The sequence below is a fragment of the Mirounga angustirostris genome, unplaced genomic scaffold (genome assembly GCF_029215605.1).
Source record: "Mirounga angustirostris isolate CCGP_5_RB_7025 unplaced genomic scaffold, mMirAng1.0.hap1 SCAF_7, whole genome shotgun sequence".
NCBI lineage: Eukaryota > Metazoa > Chordata > Mammalia > Carnivora > Phocidae > Mirounga > Mirounga angustirostris.
Window position 1 is genome coordinate 36,310,212 of NW_026991715.1, and position 18,190 is coordinate 36,328,401.

The following is an 18,190-nucleotide window of genomic DNA, read 5'->3' on the forward strand; positions in this document are numbered from 1 at the left end:
GATGGTGGGGCCAGAGATGATTAACTGTTAAAACATAAATTTAGGTATGAACTGTTTGCTTTTGTAAGTAAAGATAAAATCTAACGAAGCATGGAAACACAAAGCGAAAAAAGCAAGGGGGGAAGGGAGCCCTGCACTGGGGGTGTGAAGGAAAGTGTCCGCCACGAGCAGAGGAGCCGGCTAACCCGTGGCTCCCCAGAGCCCCACATGGCTCGCCCGGCAGTGATCCAGCCTCAGTTCAGGCTGAGGAATGGCCCAGTGAGAACAGGGTTACATGGAGACAGCGAAGGAAAGAGAGGGCCCAAGTGCTTTGCTTCTCTCTCGGCTGTAGCTCATTAACTAAACTCAAGTTCATTTTCCTTGTCCCCTTGGACAAGGTTAAAATCCTGACGGAGGCCCGAGGGGATCGTCCTGTGGGGCCTTTTCGGGGTCAGAAAACTCCCATGCAAGCTCCTTTGTTTACATCAACAAATCCAGCTGCATTGTGCAGGCGCTTGACCGGCCACTGACTCTCAACTCAAAACAGACGTCTGGGCTGCACAGAGGAAGCACGCAGGGCTCCTGAACTGGTGGGACTTTGTCTCGATGAGTGGGAGAAAAGGACGAGAGATGGATGGCACTGGGTGTGCCAAGAGCTGACAACAGCCGCAGTCTACCAGACCTGGCTGTGGGCTGGCTTGAGCCAGGTGGGCTCCCAGATGAGATACTCAGAGAGGACTGGAGAGGCCCAGCTGCATGCCTGCCCGAGAAAGCCAAGTTCCTGTGTGTGCTGGACTGGGGGGCTTTGAACCACCTTGGCAGGGATGTCGAAGGAGACGAGGTCCCCTAGGCTTGAGAAGGGGAAGTGGGATCAGACAGAACCAGGATTCCACTTGGAGCTCAGTCCTAGAAACCGCTCTTCTGGTTTCTGTCTATGTAACGTGTTTGAATGTTATCCATATGGTAGATGATGAAATAAATCTCTCCTGATACATAAATAGTTATCTAATAAATGATGAGGTTACTCAGTATAGTAGACATTTTTCAGGTAATGCTTACTGGTTGGAAATGTCAGTGAATGATGAACAACCAAGTCCTCCTTAAAGAACTAGGCCTTTTCACCAACACTGTATGCAGTGCATCCCAGGGAGCCCCATGTCATCTACACACTTATTTGAACAAACAGGCTTGCATTACATACCATGCTCTACTCTGTGAACTGATATTCACTTAGTAGATTTGCAAAATGGAGCACTCTGATACACTTTTTCCTTGAGGAAAAGGATGAAATCAAGGCAAATAACAATTATTTCAGATATGAGAACTGATTTTACAAGACAGTACGACATATATATGCATTGGAAAGTGAGAGTACAAATTACACACACACACAAATGTGACAACAGCCATCATCGAATGGGGAGGTTACAGATGACTGTTGTTTTCTTCTTTCTATTTTTCCATATTTCCCTCATTTTTTCACAAATACCATATATTATTTGTATAATTAGAGAAATTTCTACTTTTAAAAATCCATTAAAAAGGTTGTATATAGCTCTTGCTGTAGTCTAGGGGTCAATACCTTGACTTTACTGCTACAAGTTCCTTACTCAAGACTCCCTCTAGAAAACAGGTCTTTTCCCCTTCAGATAAAATTTGAAAATTTCTTGCTTGGGAGCAGGGGCGATCCTTAAGATTCAACGTGGTACTGATGCAAGAGGTAAGAGGTAAGGGACTAGGCTTCCAGTCTCTTATGATACACTTGGCACAGAAAAAAAAAAAATGATTTCTCACTTTTCTTTCTCTGACCTTTCCATTCTTGTGGCTCCTGTCAGCAGACTCTAGTTACAGTAAAGCAGATCTGCATTTGCATCCCTCTCCACCATCTGCTGACCATGGGACCGTGGCCAAGTCATCTATAATCTTTGTGCCTCCATCTGTTTGTCTGTAAACTAATAGGCTTATTATGAGGAGTAAATGAAATAATGCATGTAAGCTCATGTTAGCACAAGCAGTCAACATTGGCTATTATCATTATTATCTCCTTGGCTTATCTCTGTCATCGTTTCCAACTATGATATGGAGAATGTTCTTCTGATTTAGCTGGTTTTTATAAGTTCAAGGCATCCTTTGAGAACTGGGGCCTTCCAGAATGGCCCCAGGAGCCCTAAAAACAAAAGGGAAAGGCTTAGAATACAGTTCCTCCTTACCTGCTGCCACAGGGCTGTTTCCCCACAGAAGCTTCAAAGTCTGGTTGAGCAGCAAACTTCACTCCCTACAGAAACCCCTGGGAGCTTGGCTGCCTGGCCCCATTGCCTGCTTCCCTCAATAAGCCAGCACACTCTTTAAGCTGTTCCTTTTGGTTTCTGTGACTCAGACTATCTTAGGTCATTCTGAGACAGGCTTCTCCTCCCTACCTTCCTTACTTCTACCTGCTGTCCTGGACATTTGTCATCCTTTTGACTGCCCAGTATCTGAAGCCACATCCCCTATTTGAGGGATTACCCACCCCCCAGGGTCTTGGTCTGGCTACACCCTTCCTGTGATATTGGACCACCACACCTTCCCAGTGATTCTTGGGGCAACCCCAGGTTCTCTAAATTCTCTTTCTGTTTATTAGCAGTCAAAGTCAGTTTTGGTTGCTTACAATTAAGAAACCCAGTCAGCTCCTACCCTGGCATAAATCCTTCAGCTGTGAGTGCTTCAGACTCTCTGAGCTCCTCACGTCCTATCATTTCTTACACTCTACTGGTTATGACATCTTGTTATAACTGCTCATCTTCCCCAGACTGTTAACGGCCTGAGGACGAGGACTAAAGCCATCTAGATCACTGTAGTATCTCTATCACGGAACAGAGTGCCTGGTACATAGTAGGCCCTCAGCCTATGCCACATGAATGAATAAGCAAGTAAACTTTACCACACAGGCAGGGACCAGACCAACCACAGTAGTTTCACTTGGAGAATTAGTTAACTTGCCAGCTCTCTGATAACCTGGCACCATTCCCAGTCTGATTCTAGGGGAAGCCAGATTTCCTTTAGGCTTTGGCAAGGAAGAGGATATTCCAGCAGCATCTTGAGTGGGAGGGTGAGATGTTGGCCACGTCTTGAAGTGGGTGAGTAATCCCCAGGCAGCCCTTAGCTTTAAACTCTGGCTTATAACACGGTCATCTCCTGAAGCTCCCAGCTTAAAATGGAAAGTGGCATTACTCATGGTGAAGAGCAGACAATAAAAAAACATTTAGGTGGGGCCCGACACAATGGAGTGAGTATTCCCTGATGATGGATGAGAGCATCTCCGCCCTGAGCACCCTCAGCCCCGGCAGACAGCTCAGTCATAGCAGGGCTTTTTAACAACACCTCTAACTTAGCTCATCACTCAGTACCTTGCTCTTTGGAGTATTGGAAGACACTGTGTTTCTCAGCCTACAGCAGGCTTGGTGGGAGGAAATGCCCCTCCGTCCATATCAGCAGGTAGTATAAAACAGTTGTTACGAACATAGGCTTTGGTGTCCAACAGACCTGGGTCTGAATCCCAGCTTGCCTATTCTAGCTCTGCAACCCTGAGTAAGTTACTTAACTTCTCTGATCCTCAAGTTCCTCATTTGTAAAATGGGTTAAATAGTATCTACTACAGGTTGTGGGAAAAGTAAATCAGACAATCTGTGTAAAGCTTTCATCACAATGCCTGGCACATAATCAACACTCAGTAGATGATCGCTGTGGGAACTGACAACGTTCTTTGACCATTTTCCTCCCCCAGCCTCCATTACTTCTCCATCCTTTCTTATTTTATTTCTCTGTTAATCTCACTTAGCCCCCATGCCCCTCTTGCAGGAGTGATCCCTTACCTATAGTGCCCTATGAGCTCTGGCCACACCCCAGCCTCCCTTCATGGCCACTACTCTCCATTTCTGTCTTGTTTTTCTCTTACTTTCTCAGTGTCTGCCAGCTTGTGTACCAAGAGCCCACTGTTTAATATCTGACCTGTCATTCTCTCTTCCCCAGTACACAATCCATGCCTTGCACGCCATGAGGCAAAATGCGCTATAATAAATCAATCTGATTATAATGAAGCCTCATGGACAAATTGAGCATGAGGCTATCTATATAAACTGAACTGGGCTCAACACCAGTTTTTCCAGTGCCCCAGTGTAATAGACATGCCCCCACAGAAAGCAAAGTGGATCACGGTCCAGTCTTAGCAACTTGGGCCTTGGGCAGCAGTGGTGATAATTACAAAGGGAGTTTTTCTCTTGGGAAAGAACATACCACCAGCTTTTCCAACAATAGGCGTCTTTAGTGAGTTCACACATGAGATTCAGACTTTTTAAAAAGGATATACTCTTGGCCTAAAGCATGCATTACTACTTAGAGAGAAGCAATGGCATACGTGTGTCAAGAGTTTCAGCATCATACTAGGTGGTTCTATACCAATGACCCAGAGATTCAGCAGTCATCAGTTCCTCCAGGGTTAAGAAAACCTGTCACCTTTGATCACTGATGACTAGATTAACCTCAGGTGATCATCTCAGAACATGTCCCAATCCTCATTTATTCAACACTTCTAATGAGTAGCCTTCTATGTGCTGGATGTATTTCTGGATATCATGGAGGATACAGTAAAAGAATAGGAGGCAAGCCTTGCCCTCCAGGGACTTACAGCCCAGCAGGGCAGGTAAATGCACACAAATAGCTCATGGGGGGAAAATGTGACAGATGTCACAAACAAGGCATCAGGGTTTATGGGAGTCCCCAGGAGGCACAGCTCACTGATGACAGAGATATTAGGGAACAGTGATGACTTGAGATGGTTTGTAATGTGGGACTAGGGTCTCAAAAGGCCAAGATCGAAGGTACATTGGACAGAGGATACAGCATAGGAAGGAACAGAGTTAGGAAAATGCATAGTGAGAATTGGAATCAGGACACTTTGAATTAGGACTGGCTCATATATAATGGGTTCTTGAAGGTGAGGAATAAGGCTGGAAAGATATCTAGACAGATCTTAAATCCCACTTCCTATTCAGCATCTCCACTTGGATGTCCAGTAATTATCTTAAGATGACCCAGACATAACTTGATTTCCCCCACACAGCCCCTCAGCCTCTCTTTCTCAAATATTTCAAATCTTAGTAAATGTCCCTGATGTCTCAGCTGAAAAACAGAGAAGTCCTTTTATGTCTCTACTTCATGTAAGCCCATTCCATTCATTCGTCAGCAAGTTCTATTTTTTCTTGTTCCAGGCTTTATCCTCTGTCTGCCCTCTTCTGGGTTCTCCATTACTCCCACTGTTTTCCAAGCCACCATTCACACCTGCATCCTGCTTTTACCCTTGGCCTCCTACAGCAGCTTGCTTAAGTCTGATTACAGGGCTTTGCTTGGGTAGAACCTTCTAGAGGCTTACTCTTGCTCTGTCCTTGGGAAGATGGTGCTCCGCAGGCTCATGATCAGCCTCTAGCCTCCCGAAGACTCATCCCTCACTGCTCCTCCCTTGCTCATTGTGCTCCACCTACACCACTCGCTTTCCTTCTTTTCCTCACCAAGCATGGATCTGCCACAGTACATTTGTGTTTACTGTTCCCTCAGCCTGAAATGCTTCTCTGTCCTTAGACCTTTACATGTCCATTTCTCAGCTCAAATGTCCTCTCTGCACAAGGGCCTTTCCTGACCACCCTAACTAAAGCAGCCCCTTTTCAGATTTTTTTCTACTTGGAACTCCACTCTTTCCTTTTTAGCACTTAACCTGAAATGCTCTTCAATATTGATGTCTGTTTTCCTGTTTCATCACCACCACTTCCACTAATAGGTAGGCCCCGCAGGGGCTTTGTCTTACCACTGTCCCTTCAGTCTTTCCCATAATCCTAGCCTGCCCAGGTACTTAGTAGTTATTCTTGAAACGCAGGTGGCCCAGGCCACGCACCCAGAAATTCTGATTCATTTATCTGGGCCAGGGCCAGGCAAAAGAAGAGTTAATTAATTTAAATCTTCTAACCATGTGCATATTTTTAAACCATGTTACACCTAGCATGAGCTGCAGGTAGTTCTAAGTTTAAGACAGAGTTGAGAGCCCTGACCTGGAGAATGGAAAGCTCTCTAGCATCTTACTATTTGTGTGTGGGGTCCCACAGGCATCACCCAGGTACTTGTTAGAAATGCACACTCTCAGGCCCCACCCCAGACTTAGAGAACCAGAATCTGCCATTCAACAAGACGCCCCAGGTTGACTTGTATGCGTATTAAATTTAGGAAGAACTGACCTAGCAGAAATACAGAATTACGTACTCTGTGTAAGTACTTTGAACTTGGCAGGATGAATTTGCTCTATCTGTAGGATTTTGAGGTGGGCATGACCCTCAAGACAGTTGGAAAGGTGGTTCTGAAGCCACAGGAAGAGAATTCAAGAGGAAGTGGGTGTCTTCCCCAAAATGCGCATTGAGGGTTGGCGTCTAGGGGCTTGGTGAGGTCGTCAATGGAGAGAAAAACAAGAGAGAAGAGAAGCAGACAGAGTTGGTGGGCCATGGGAGAGGCCCGGGATGGCACGAGAGGAGGTGAGCTGAGGTGTGGAAGTGAGAAAAGAGACTGATAAGGAGTGCTTCCAAAAGTATGGGCAGGGAACAAGGTCAAGAAAGGGACCGCCAAATGTATCAGATTTGCAGAAAAGTCTTGAGTCTGTCTCCGGAGATGGGTGGATGGGGGAGCCAGGAGAGGAGACAAGAGGCTTGAGTCAGCGTAAGAAGCTGGGGATGGTGAGCCCACACCACCCTCCTGGGAACAACTGGGATCCCACCAAAAGAAAATTCGTGTCTTGAGGGAGTAAGATGGGAGAGCAGCTTTTCTAAAATGAGAGACCTGAGAATGTTTGTCAAGAAGAAGCCTGCAGGAAAAGGGACTGAATAGATTGAAGATCCAAAGAGAATTTAATAAGACCAGGTCTTGAAGTGGGTAGGAGAGAATCAGATGAAGAATGTAGATGAGACTCAGGTGCTTGTTAATGCTGAGGCTGACCTAGACAGGGACAAAGGAAAAATAACAGGCTGCCTTCAGGGAAGGAAACTGGGTGAACTGGGGAGCCAGGGGCAGCTTTCTTTTTTATTTAAGAAAAACAAACAAAAAATAATAAGAAACACCTGTGTACACTCTACACAGATTTAACAAATGTTAACATTTTCTCAAATTTACGTCAGATCTTTTTTTTTTTTTTTAAAGATTTTATTTATTTGACAGAGAGAGACACAGCGAGAGAGAGAACACAAGCAGGGGGAGTGGGAGAGGGAGAAGCAGGGGGAGTGGGAGAGGGAGAAGCAGGCTTCCCGCTGAGCAGGGAGCCCGATGTGGGGCTGGATCCGAGGACCCTGGGATCATGACCTGAGCCGAAGGCAGACGCTTAACGACTGAGCCACCCAGGCGCCCCTCTTCGGGTCTTTTTTATATATAAAATAAAACATCAGAGAGGAAGTTGGAGTTCCCATTTTCCTTTTACATAATATTTCTCTCTTCCTCTGATGCAACTACTATTAGGAATTTAGGGGTGTGTGTAATGCACATAAACCGTGTGCTCTCTGGTTCTGCAGATGCTTCTGAGCATCTGAGATCTCCATTTGTATACGCCCATACAGATACATCAACAAATATTATGTAAGTAAACTCTGTAAGTAAGCTCTGGTCTTACAAATAGCCTACACTGTATTTGCATATATTCTGTAGGGACAAACAGGTATGTTAGTTTTTCACTCTCATTGAAACTGTTGCTCTGAACAACCTTGTACATGGAGAGATATATTTTTTACTGTCTACTCTTTTGAACTTTTTTTTTTTCAGATTTTATTTATTTATTTGAGAGAGAAAGAGAGAGCATGAGTTGGGGGGAGGGACAGAGGGACAAGCAGACTCCCTGCCGAGCAGGGAACCTGACGTGGGGCTCGATCCCACAACTCCGGGATCATGACTTGAGCTGAAGGCAGATGCTTAACTGACTGAGCCACCCAGGTGCCCCTCTTTTGAACTTTCTGAATTTTTTACCATTTATATATATATATATATATTTTTAAAGATTTTATTTAGTTCTTTGACAGAGAGAGAGAGCACAAGTAGGCAGAGCAGCAGGCAGAGAGAGAGGAAGAAGCAGGCTCCCCGCTGAGCATGCAGCCCGATGCGGGGCGTGATCCCAGGACTCTGGGATCATGACCTGAGCCGAAGGCAGACACTTAACCGACTGAGCCACCCAGGCACCCCAACCATTTATATTTTTAACAGGTGTTTTATTTTTAAAAATTTTTAATTTAAAATCAATTTAACTAACATATAGTGTATTATTAGTTTCAGGGGTAGAATTTAGTGATTCATCAGTTGCATATAACACCCAGTGCTCATTACATCAAGTGCCCTCCTTAATGCCCATCATCCAGTTACCCCATCCCCCCCACATACCTTCCCTCCTGCAACCCTATAGTTTATTCCCTATAGTTAAGAGTTCATTTGTTTCCTATAGTTAAGAGTCTCTTATGGTTTGTCTGCCTTTCTGTTTTCATCTTATTTTATTTTTCCTTCCCTTCCCCTATGTTCATCTGCTTTGTTTCTTAAATTCCACATACGAGTGAAATCATGATACTTGTCTTTCTGTGACTAACTTTGCTTAGCATAATACCCTCTAGTTCTATTCACATCATTGCAAATGGCAAATTTTCATTCTTTTTGATGGCTATACAATATTCCATTGTGTATATATACCACATCTTCTTTATCCATTCATCAGTTGCTGGACGTTTGGGTTCTTTCCAGAGTTTGGCTATCGTGGACATTGCTGCTATAAACATTGCAAATCACTTTAACAGATGCTTTAAATAAGAAAAATTAATTTCCCCTGGAAACCTGCCAGTTAGTGTTTCTCAAAGTATGATCCAAGGAACACCGACATTAGAATTGCGTGGGACATTTGTTATAAATGCAGATTCCTGGGCCCTGCCTCAGACCTTTTGAGTCTACACTATACTAACCCTCTCCAGGTGATGCTGAGGCATCCTCCAGTTTGGGACGTACCTGAGAGACAGATGGTTCTTCTGAGAGGAGTTGGGAGTGGAGGGGGGTGGTCAGAGGGAGGGCTGGACTAGGACATGACATTTGGAGTAGAAAGGATGGGGAAATCCATGGAGATTTATCAGGATAATATATGCAGGAAGTTCAAAAGTCCAGCACAGGTGACCATGGCAGTTAAAAAATAATCCTGTGGAGTCCACCGCTTAGTGTCTGTGTGCCCTTGGGAAGTCACACAACCTCTCTGAGCTTCAGTGTCGTCATCTACAATATATAATAGTACCTAACTGAAAGGAATTTTGTGAAGATCAAATGACTTAAGGCACATGACCTGCTTAACCCAGAGCTTGAAACTTCTTAGGTGGTCACCAAATGAGGATAGTGGTGGTGAGTGTGAATCTTTAGCACCCCCTTCGTAATCCATTCGTACACATTTTATAATTTGGATCATACCCCATTATTGAAACTACAACTGAGGTTTATAGTAACCAGATGTTGCTTTCATATCACATGGATGGAGATCTTCAATATGTCGCCCTCAGCCATTCCATTATTCTCATGGGAAAGTATGATTAACACATAAAATCAGCTGTAAGACACAGGTTCTAGAAATGTATTAGGTGGATAATGGAGAGTGCCTGTATTGTTGGAGGTGGGGGGCTGAGTCCCAAAGGGTAAACATTTTGAACTTTAAGTGTAAATATATAGCTGAATACATCCACGTGCTCTCATAGCACGCACACGGCCCGGATTATCCCTACGGAGGAGCTGAGTGTGTGTCAACACAGGGGCCTTGGTGACACAGCAATATCTACACCTCTTCCCTGTGAGCGCCTTCCTGGCAGGGCCAGTGGTGAGAGGCGAGGGGGCCAGAGGCAGGGCGTGTAGGGTCCCATCCACAGACAAGGACCAGGGAAAATTGACCCAGGCGTGCCCATCAACTTTCCTCCCTGCATCTCAACCCACCTTTCTCCTGTGACTTGCATCAGCCAGAGGAGCCCAAATCTGCCACCACAGCTGGAGACAGAGTTCCAGACCCCTGGCTTACACTTCAGATACAGAGGTCTGAGTCCCAGCTCTGCCTCTCTTAACTTGTTTTTTTCTTTTTAATTAATAGACTTTACGTTTTAAAAGCAGTTTTTAGGGGCGCCTGGGTGGCTGAGTTGTTAAGCATCTGCCTTCAGCTCAGGTCATGATCCCAGGGTCCTGGGATCAAGCCCCGCATCAGCTCCTGGCTCAGCAGGGAGTCTGCTTCTCCCTCTGCCTGCCGCTTCCCCTGCTTGTGCTCTCTCTGGCAAATAAATAAAATCTTGAAAAAAAAAATTTTTTTTAGGGGCGTCTGGGTGGCTCAGTCGTTAAGCGCCTGCCTTCTGCTCAGGTCATGGTCCCAGGGTCCTGGGATCGAGCCCCACATCGGGCTCCCTGCTCGGCAGGAAGCCTGCTTCTCCCTCTCCCGCTCCCCCTGCTTGTGTTCCCTCTCTCGCTGTGTGTCTCTCTGTCAAATAAATAAACAAAATCTATATTAAAAAAAAAAGCAGTTTTTAGGTTCACAGCAAAATTAAGAGGAAGGTTCAGAGGGTTCCTGTCTGACCCTCCCCCCCCACAGTCTCCCCCGTTAGCAACAGCCCCCGCCAGAGCAGCACATTTGTTATAGCCATAAATCTACACTGACATCTTAATCTCCCAAAGTCCATAGTTTTATATCGGGCTCACTCGGTGCTGGGCATTTGAAGGGTTTGGACAAATATATGATGACATGTCTTCACCTTTGTAGTATCATGCAGAATAGTTTCACTCCCCTAAAAAGCCTCTGTGCTCTTCCTATTCGTTTCCCTCTCGGCAATTTCCTGGCAACCACTGATCTTTTAACTGCTTCCTTAGACGTACATCCCTTGGTCTGTCCCTTTCTCATCCCTTAGTTTTGCCTTTTCCATAATGTCATATAGCTGGAATCAGACACTGTGTAGCCTTTTCAGATTGCCTTCTTTCATTCGGTAACATGGATGTAAGTTTCCTTCACATGTTTTCCTGGCCGATAGCTCTTTTTTCTTTTTAGTGCTGAATAGTATTCCATCGTGTGAGCATGTTGCCTTTTCTTAGCCTCAGTCTCCTAGATACAGGGCTCTGGGTTGCAGAGACTAAGAGACTTCGTAATAACGATAAGCATAGGGGCGCCTGGGTGGCTCAGTTGGTTAAGCGACTGCCTTCGGCTCAGGTCATGATCCTGGAGTCCTGGGATCGAGTCCCACATCAGGCTCCCTGCTCGGCAGGGAGTCTGCTTCTCCCTCTGAACCTCCTCCCTCTTGTGCTCTCTGTCTCTCATTCTCTCTGTCTCAAATAAATAAATAAAATCTTTTAAAAAAAAATAACGATAAGCATAGACGTTTTAAGTGCTCGCTACCAGCCACCCTGGTAACCGCCTCCTTCTGCTCTACCTCATCTAGTCCTTCCTGAAACCTGTGACATCGGTAGTAGTATGAACAACCCCCTGCCCCTCCCCTGACAGGTGGAGAAACGAAAGCTCCCGGAGGTTAAATAACGGGTCAAGGCCACACATCCAGGAAAGGAACTGTCTGGAATTCGAACCCAGATGTTCTGACTCCAGGTTTTAGTACTGAGGCTCTAACCTTCCAGGAACATTCTTACCAGCGTTTGGCACATAGAGAAAACATGTCACCAAACATTACCTCTTGTTATTGTTAATGTTTTTGAGGTAGAGCCATTTAAATCAGAGGGTCACGATTCTCTTCTAAGGAGAAGTATGAGGCACTGAGATGTTCAGAAATCTCCTCGAGCCACGCAGCAAACGGCTTGTAGGTCCGGAACTGAAATTCATGGTTAATGGAGGCTCTGAGTTGCTCTGAAGAGAGTTGGTTGTTGAGGGTAACATCTACTGAGCACTTACTAGATACGTTATCCCCCTCAATGCTACAACAACCCACATTAGGAAACAGAGGTGGGAGATGCAGCTCTGCTTGTTACACACCCCTGAAGTTTCTCCTGTGTTTCCTGCCTGTCCGCCCCCCCCCCATCTCCCTGCTCCCCACCACAGCCTGGGCCAATATCTGCAGCCCAGGCATGCGTCACAGCTCAGAAGCAGCCCAGGAGCGTCTGGGTCTGTCCAGTGTCTGGCCTGAGGTGTGGGTGCCTTGGCAGCCGGCTCCAGCCCTTCCTCATCATCTTGGTCACAGTACCCACTGGTCCCCGGCAGGCAGCCTCAGCCTGGGCACACCTGCTCACTCCCTGTCCCTTCCACTTCCTTCTGCCCTGGATTTCCAGACAGAGTCAAAAAGGGTTCACATCAAATAAGATTTGTTTGCTTTCCGTGTAATTTTCCATTTATAGACCACTTTCTCTCAGGAGGCACTGTCCTCCTTCCTCTGTCTCGGTTTTTTCTGGGTATTTGAGGCTAAACTCTTGGTGGTTGTTTTTAAGCCCTGTGGTCAGTGGCCCAGCCGGTCATTCATTCAGAATGTCTCCAGAAAGCCAGCAGTTACCCTTATAGGATTTATGCTAATTTCTGTGGTCTCTGAGACCTCTGTGGAGCTGTGCCCACATAAGCAGTGTCGTGTTAAGAAGAAATATCCGACCTGGGCCGACAGGGTCCTCATCCACAGGCTCGTCCTGGTGAGATGATGAGGATGATGAGTACAACGTAAGAGCAGCTGGTGCTGAGAGCATCCTCCCCTAAGTGCTAAACGGGATTCACCGATTCCTACCAGGTGGGAGCTGGTCTGATCCCTTGATACAGATGAGGAATTGAGCCAAGGCCATGGCTGACCACACAGTATGTGGGATCCTGCCGACCTCTCTGGCCCAGCCACCCCACACTCCCCTTCCCACCCTGGGCTCTAGCCATACCAGCGTTGGTTTGCTGCCTTGGATCACTGTGCTCTCCTGCCACAGTTCCTTTGCACAAGCTCTTCCCCCTTGCCTGGGCCACTGTTTACTCCTACACTCTACACCTAATCTTCCTTGACCCATCTTTCAGATCTCAACTATGATTTCTTCAAGGATGCCCTACTGGACCCCCTCCCGCCCAGCAGCATGCCCCATTAGAGCTCAGTTGGCTCTGCCCGCCTCTCCTTGAGGGTACTGGTCAGAACTGAAATCCTGCTTTCCTGTGTGCAGTTTTCTGATCAGCGTCCGGCTGTCCCTCCAGACCCTAACTCCGCAAGAGCAATGGCTTGAAAGTGCTAGATAATTCTGTCATAGCCCTTGCCATACTGGCCTGAAAGGATTTGTTTATTCATCTTTCTCATCCCTTGGTCTGTGAATTTCCTGAGGGCACCGTCCAGGTCTTTTTCTAACACAGCACTCAGCTCAGTAAATATTTGGTGAGTTGAATTGAATGTACTGGATTTAGTGGGACAGAGTGAGGAAAGGGCACCTGAAAACTCAGAACTTAGGATGGGGAGAGCCCACAGATTACAGTTATTCCGAATCCATCCCCCACCCTTGGAGATCCGGAGAGATTTTAGAGAAAAAATTAGCTTTCTTAAAAAGCCAAGTTCCTTTATAATTTGGATCACAGAATAGAGGGATCCGTGACTTGCCCAAAGAAGCATAGGATTACAGTTACGAACCCAAGAGAAAGGAGGCAGAATGAACATCTACGGCTCAGAGGTTCATCTGGAGTTGAGAGAAAGTCAGAGCAGAAGTAACTAGTGGAATCTCACTAGAAATCGTGTTGGGATTTGGCTCCTTACAGCCGGTGGGTGGCCTTGCGTCATTTCCTTATCTCTCTCGGATGACCTTGCGTGGCTCATTCCTCCCCGTGCTGTCATTGCTGACTTTGACTCCCTAAATGCTGTGGTCTGCTTACATGGAAGCACCCCCCTCTTTGGGGCTGGCCCTGCCCAGGGCCTGGTGCCCCTCAGTCTGGCAGATGGGTTATGGGCTTCCATACCTGAGAGAGAGAGAAAGGGGTTGGGGGGGCGGGGAGAGAGAGAGAGAGGGAACAAACGGTGCTTCTCCTCTGTCTGGTGGATGAACAGGACAAGGGGCAAGTTGTGGGCGATGGGCCTGGTGCTCACCCAGGAGAGTTTTGTGAAGATGGTGCCAGGGAACCACAGGCTCCCACATCCAAGCAGGGCCCGGCCTCAGCCCTACCCACCCCAGCTCCAAGGAAAACAGGCAGCTGTTTGCAAACGCTGTTTGCTTTCATCCTGCCTCCTCCTTCCCATCATAACACATCATGAGCATGTTCCTTGGAGGTTTGAATAGTCCCTTTTAAGAAGTTTGAGGGAAAGCATTTCTGAGTAAGAGGATTAACCTAGTTAAATTTAATAGTAGTAGCACATGATAGATTAACAGTAATGTGAAAGAACATTGAAGCTCCAGTGACCCATTATGACACTCAAAGATGGCCAAGCATTTTGCAATAAAAACACCACCTAGTTATCACACATGTTTGATTAAAGGGACACTACCCTCACCTTGTCCCCCATTGTGAAACAGCTCTTAGCACACTCCCTGGCATGTACATACAATTTGCTTTGCAAATATTTGTTTAATTAATTCAGGAAATATGAGGCTAACTGAAGGTTCTGACAGCTTTCTAGAGTGGGACAGAAAGCCTTCATCTTAAGCATATATTGCTCCAGTGTATTCGGTAACGACACAGAGAACTGTTTGCCATTCTCCTTTGGCTTCTAGACCTAGTTCCCATTTATTCAAAGTTATGAATGTATTTCTGACAGTGAACAATGTTAAGTGGAATCCCAGTGGCTTAAATCAGATCTAAGGAGGGTGTTTTTTGTTTTTGTTTTTGTTTTTTTTTAAATAGCAACCAAGGAGTCATTTTTAAAGAGGAGAAAGAGTTCTGTGTAACCTGAAAATATAGCACAAATATTGAAAAAGAACATCTCAGGGTTTCAGTGGCTGAGGTAGAAGAAGGATGTGCTGAAGTTGGAATTGGAGATTAGAGCAGCTTTTGAACTTGAAAATCAGACTTGTCTGACTGCCTTGGTGGTCGGATGGTGCCATGGAGCCCAGGTCCAGAAGAGGGCGCTCCAAGCTAAGTGTGCCAAGGGCCGTGCTGAAATAGCAGGTCTCTAGAAGAGGCTGTTTATGTTATGTCTTTGTTTCTTCTCCATGTTTTCACATTCTCTGTGGGAATGACAGAGGGTTTTCCCCCTCTGTGCCAAAGAATCCTCTTCCGAAAGTCTAACTAAACTGCTGATTTCACAGATTAAGTACCAAAACCCAAGAGTATAATTGTGTTTAAACAAAAACACTTTAATGGCCTTCAACCTTTGGTCTCCCTGCAATCTGTGAACAAATTTCCCACACCATGAACGCTTTTAGTATGTTTAAATGGGCCCCCAGGAATCAGTATCTTCAAATATCGATCCTACACCTAGAAAATGGATGATCAAATCAAGAAGGGTAGACTTACTTTATCTTTCTGAGAGTTATGTGGATGTGTTCTATGTCTGTCAAGGTAATGAATAAGAGGTACCTAGTAGCTATGTGAGTTGTGGTCCTTACCCACAACATCTTGATTAAAAAGAAAGCTGTATATTCATCAGCTTTAAAGCTTAAAAGATAATTTAAAGCCTTGTTTCAGTTTATAAGCTTCTTTGGAAACACATCTTCTTCCCTACATTTTTTATTCCTAGGCCTTGAGGGATGAGCAGACAGATTCAGCAAGTACGTGGAAGAGAGAGCACACTCCGCACAGACTGTCGCTGGCACATTTAATATTAAGAATTTGTCCTATGGCAGGACTCACACCAGTGCGGAGAGGTCACTGGATGAGGTTCACAGCAGGAACTGTTCATCATAGCAGGAGCGGCGCCTGGGTGGCTCAGTTGGTTAAGCATCTGACTCTTGGTTTCCGCTCAGGTCATGACCTCAGGGTCGTGGGATCGAGCCCCGTGTCAGGCTTGTGCTTCGTGCAGAGTCGGCTTGTCACTCTCCCTTTGCTCCTCACCCCCACTTGCTCTCTCTCTCAAATAAATAAAATCCTTTTAAAAATCCCACTTAAATAATAGCAGGAATTTGGAAACCATGGCACCAATCATGGAATGATAAGTTGTACAGCCAAGCAAATACCAGGCAGCCATAAAAAAGAGAGCTAGGCATATAGGTACATAGGTGAGTGGGGAAAGAGGAGGCCCTAGAGTAATATATGTGGAATTACCCTATAACTTATTTTTAAAATTATACGTGTTTCTGTAGATACACGGCTAGAAACCTGAAAAAATTACTAGCTCTGGAGAATGGGATGGGGTGGGTGAGGAGGAACTCACATTTTCTTTTGGTTTTTTTGCAGTTATTTTTCTGATTTAAAGGAAAAATTAGTAACACCTTTGAAGCCCTCTAAGAAGAGGGCAAGAATGCTATCTACTCAGTCTTTCCCTTCAGCCCCAAAACTTGCTAAATCCCTCCTCCTGGAGAATCCTTCCCGCTGCCCCCACCTCTGTGCTGGGTCCTGTTCCTTCCCACAGGGCTGAGCTTCCCAAAGGGAGCCAGAGCCCCAGCACCTCTCCATCATCCCCAGTCCTCTGGAGTCCTCCTTCCACCCCACTCTTGCACTCAAAGTGCCCTTGATCTCCTCCAACACCTAGGACTGCAGACTTGTGACCCCGGAGCCAGATGTGGCCTGAGGCTTTATAGTTGGCCAGCACCACATGTTTGGTTGTGTTTATTCTTCGTGGATTTGACGTTTACCAGTTGGGAAATTTGCCCTAGAGTTCCTGCTCTCTGTCTTCTCTTTAACCACCAGAAGATCTGGCCCATTACACCCACCTTCCCACACGGCTGGAATTGAGTGTCAGCCAGACCCGGGGTCTCCACCACTCTGTCTTGTGGACTCTCCCGGCCCCCTGGGCAGTAGAGTGTTTGATCCCATTTTAGACCCTTCTCCTCTGTTTAGTTTCAACAGTAGCAGCAGCTGCTAGGTCTTCTCCTTTCTCTTTAACTGCCCTTGTTCAGCGTCCTGTCCTGGCTTCTTTTCCTTTAGCCATCCTTTGAAGTCCGGCATCCGTCAGGGGTCTGTCCTTGGTGTATGTGCTTTCCTTGTCTCCGTGAGTGCCCTTGTCTGCCTCAGGTTCCGCTCGTGTCTCCAAAATCCCAAACTGCCTCTGCCTTCATTCATGACAGTACAGTGGTTACAAAGTAACCCAAACCACAGACCTTAGTCATACTCCCTTTCCCTCAGTACCCACAGGCCTCTCCTAATGATTTGATTCCTTACATTTTCATTCCTTTCCTTCCCTACCATCCCCATCTTGAGTCAGGCCAGCAAAATCTTGACCCCTGTCCAAGGCAGTTGTTTCTAATTTTTCTCTTATAGCTTATTCCTCTTACCTCATCCACAACATCTCCAGCCTTGTCCTCCCAAACCACAAATCTAATCAGGTCTCATCCTTGCTCAAATGACCTCCCGTATTCTTCACTGCCTGCAGGCTGAAGTCCAAACTTCTTAGCCTGGCATTCAAGGCTCTTTATGATCTGCTTTCGGCCTTTATTCATTCAGGCAACAAAGTGAGCGCCCACTATTTGTCAGGCCTTGAAGACACTTTTGTGAAAACAAGTCATGGTCTCTGCCTTTATGGGACCACGTTGTACCTGGGGCCTTACAGACTCCCCACCCCCAACATGCATACACACTTTAAAGGACAAACTAAAATTCAGTATCAAGGGACTACGAGAATGAAGAGTTAAGCCAACTTTAGGATAAATGGCCAGGCAAGACTCCTTGAGGTGATGACATTTAAGCTGAGACCCAGAGGAAGAGAAGATGCAGTGGGTAGTTCTTTCCAGACAAAATCTCTCCTTCTCATGCTGGCCTTTCTTCACTCCCTTTCCCTATTTACTCTGCACTTCATGCAGGCTGAACCACCGCCTGGTACTCGTATACATTGTACTCGGGGATGCTTCTGCCCTAGCTGTGATCTTCTCAAAGGAAGGAACTGCCTTGTTCATTTGGGTCCCTGGTGCCTGGCACATAGTAGGCTCAATAATTGTGAGATGAAAAACTGGATGGATGGATAAATGGATGGAGGGATGGATGGATGGATGGATGGATGGATAGGTGGTTGGGTGGTGAATAGATAGATGGGTGGGTGGGTGGGTGGATAGAGGCATGGATGGATGAATGGATAGGTGGATGAGTGGATGAATGGATAGTTGGGTGGGTGGATGATAGATTGATAGGTGGGTGGATGGA

The 18,190-nt window shown here is 46.1% G+C and overlaps 1 protein-coding gene across 7 annotated transcripts in view; it reads right to left on the reverse strand.

Moving 5' to 3' along the window:
* FGF1 (fibroblast growth factor 1) overlaps window positions 1-18,190 on the reverse strand; it is a 117,481-nt gene that overhangs the window by 64,944 nt on the left and 34,347 nt on the right. The window contains exon 1 of one of the 7 annotated variants that reach the window (XM_064596101.1): window positions 2,190-2,340. The exons of the other annotated variants lie outside the window; for them this stretch is intronic. The gene's annotated coding sequence lies outside the window, so the exon portion shown is untranslated. Of the gene's footprint in view, window positions 1-2,189; window positions 2,341-18,190 lie in introns of those variants that run through there. 7 annotated transcript variants of the gene reach the window in all.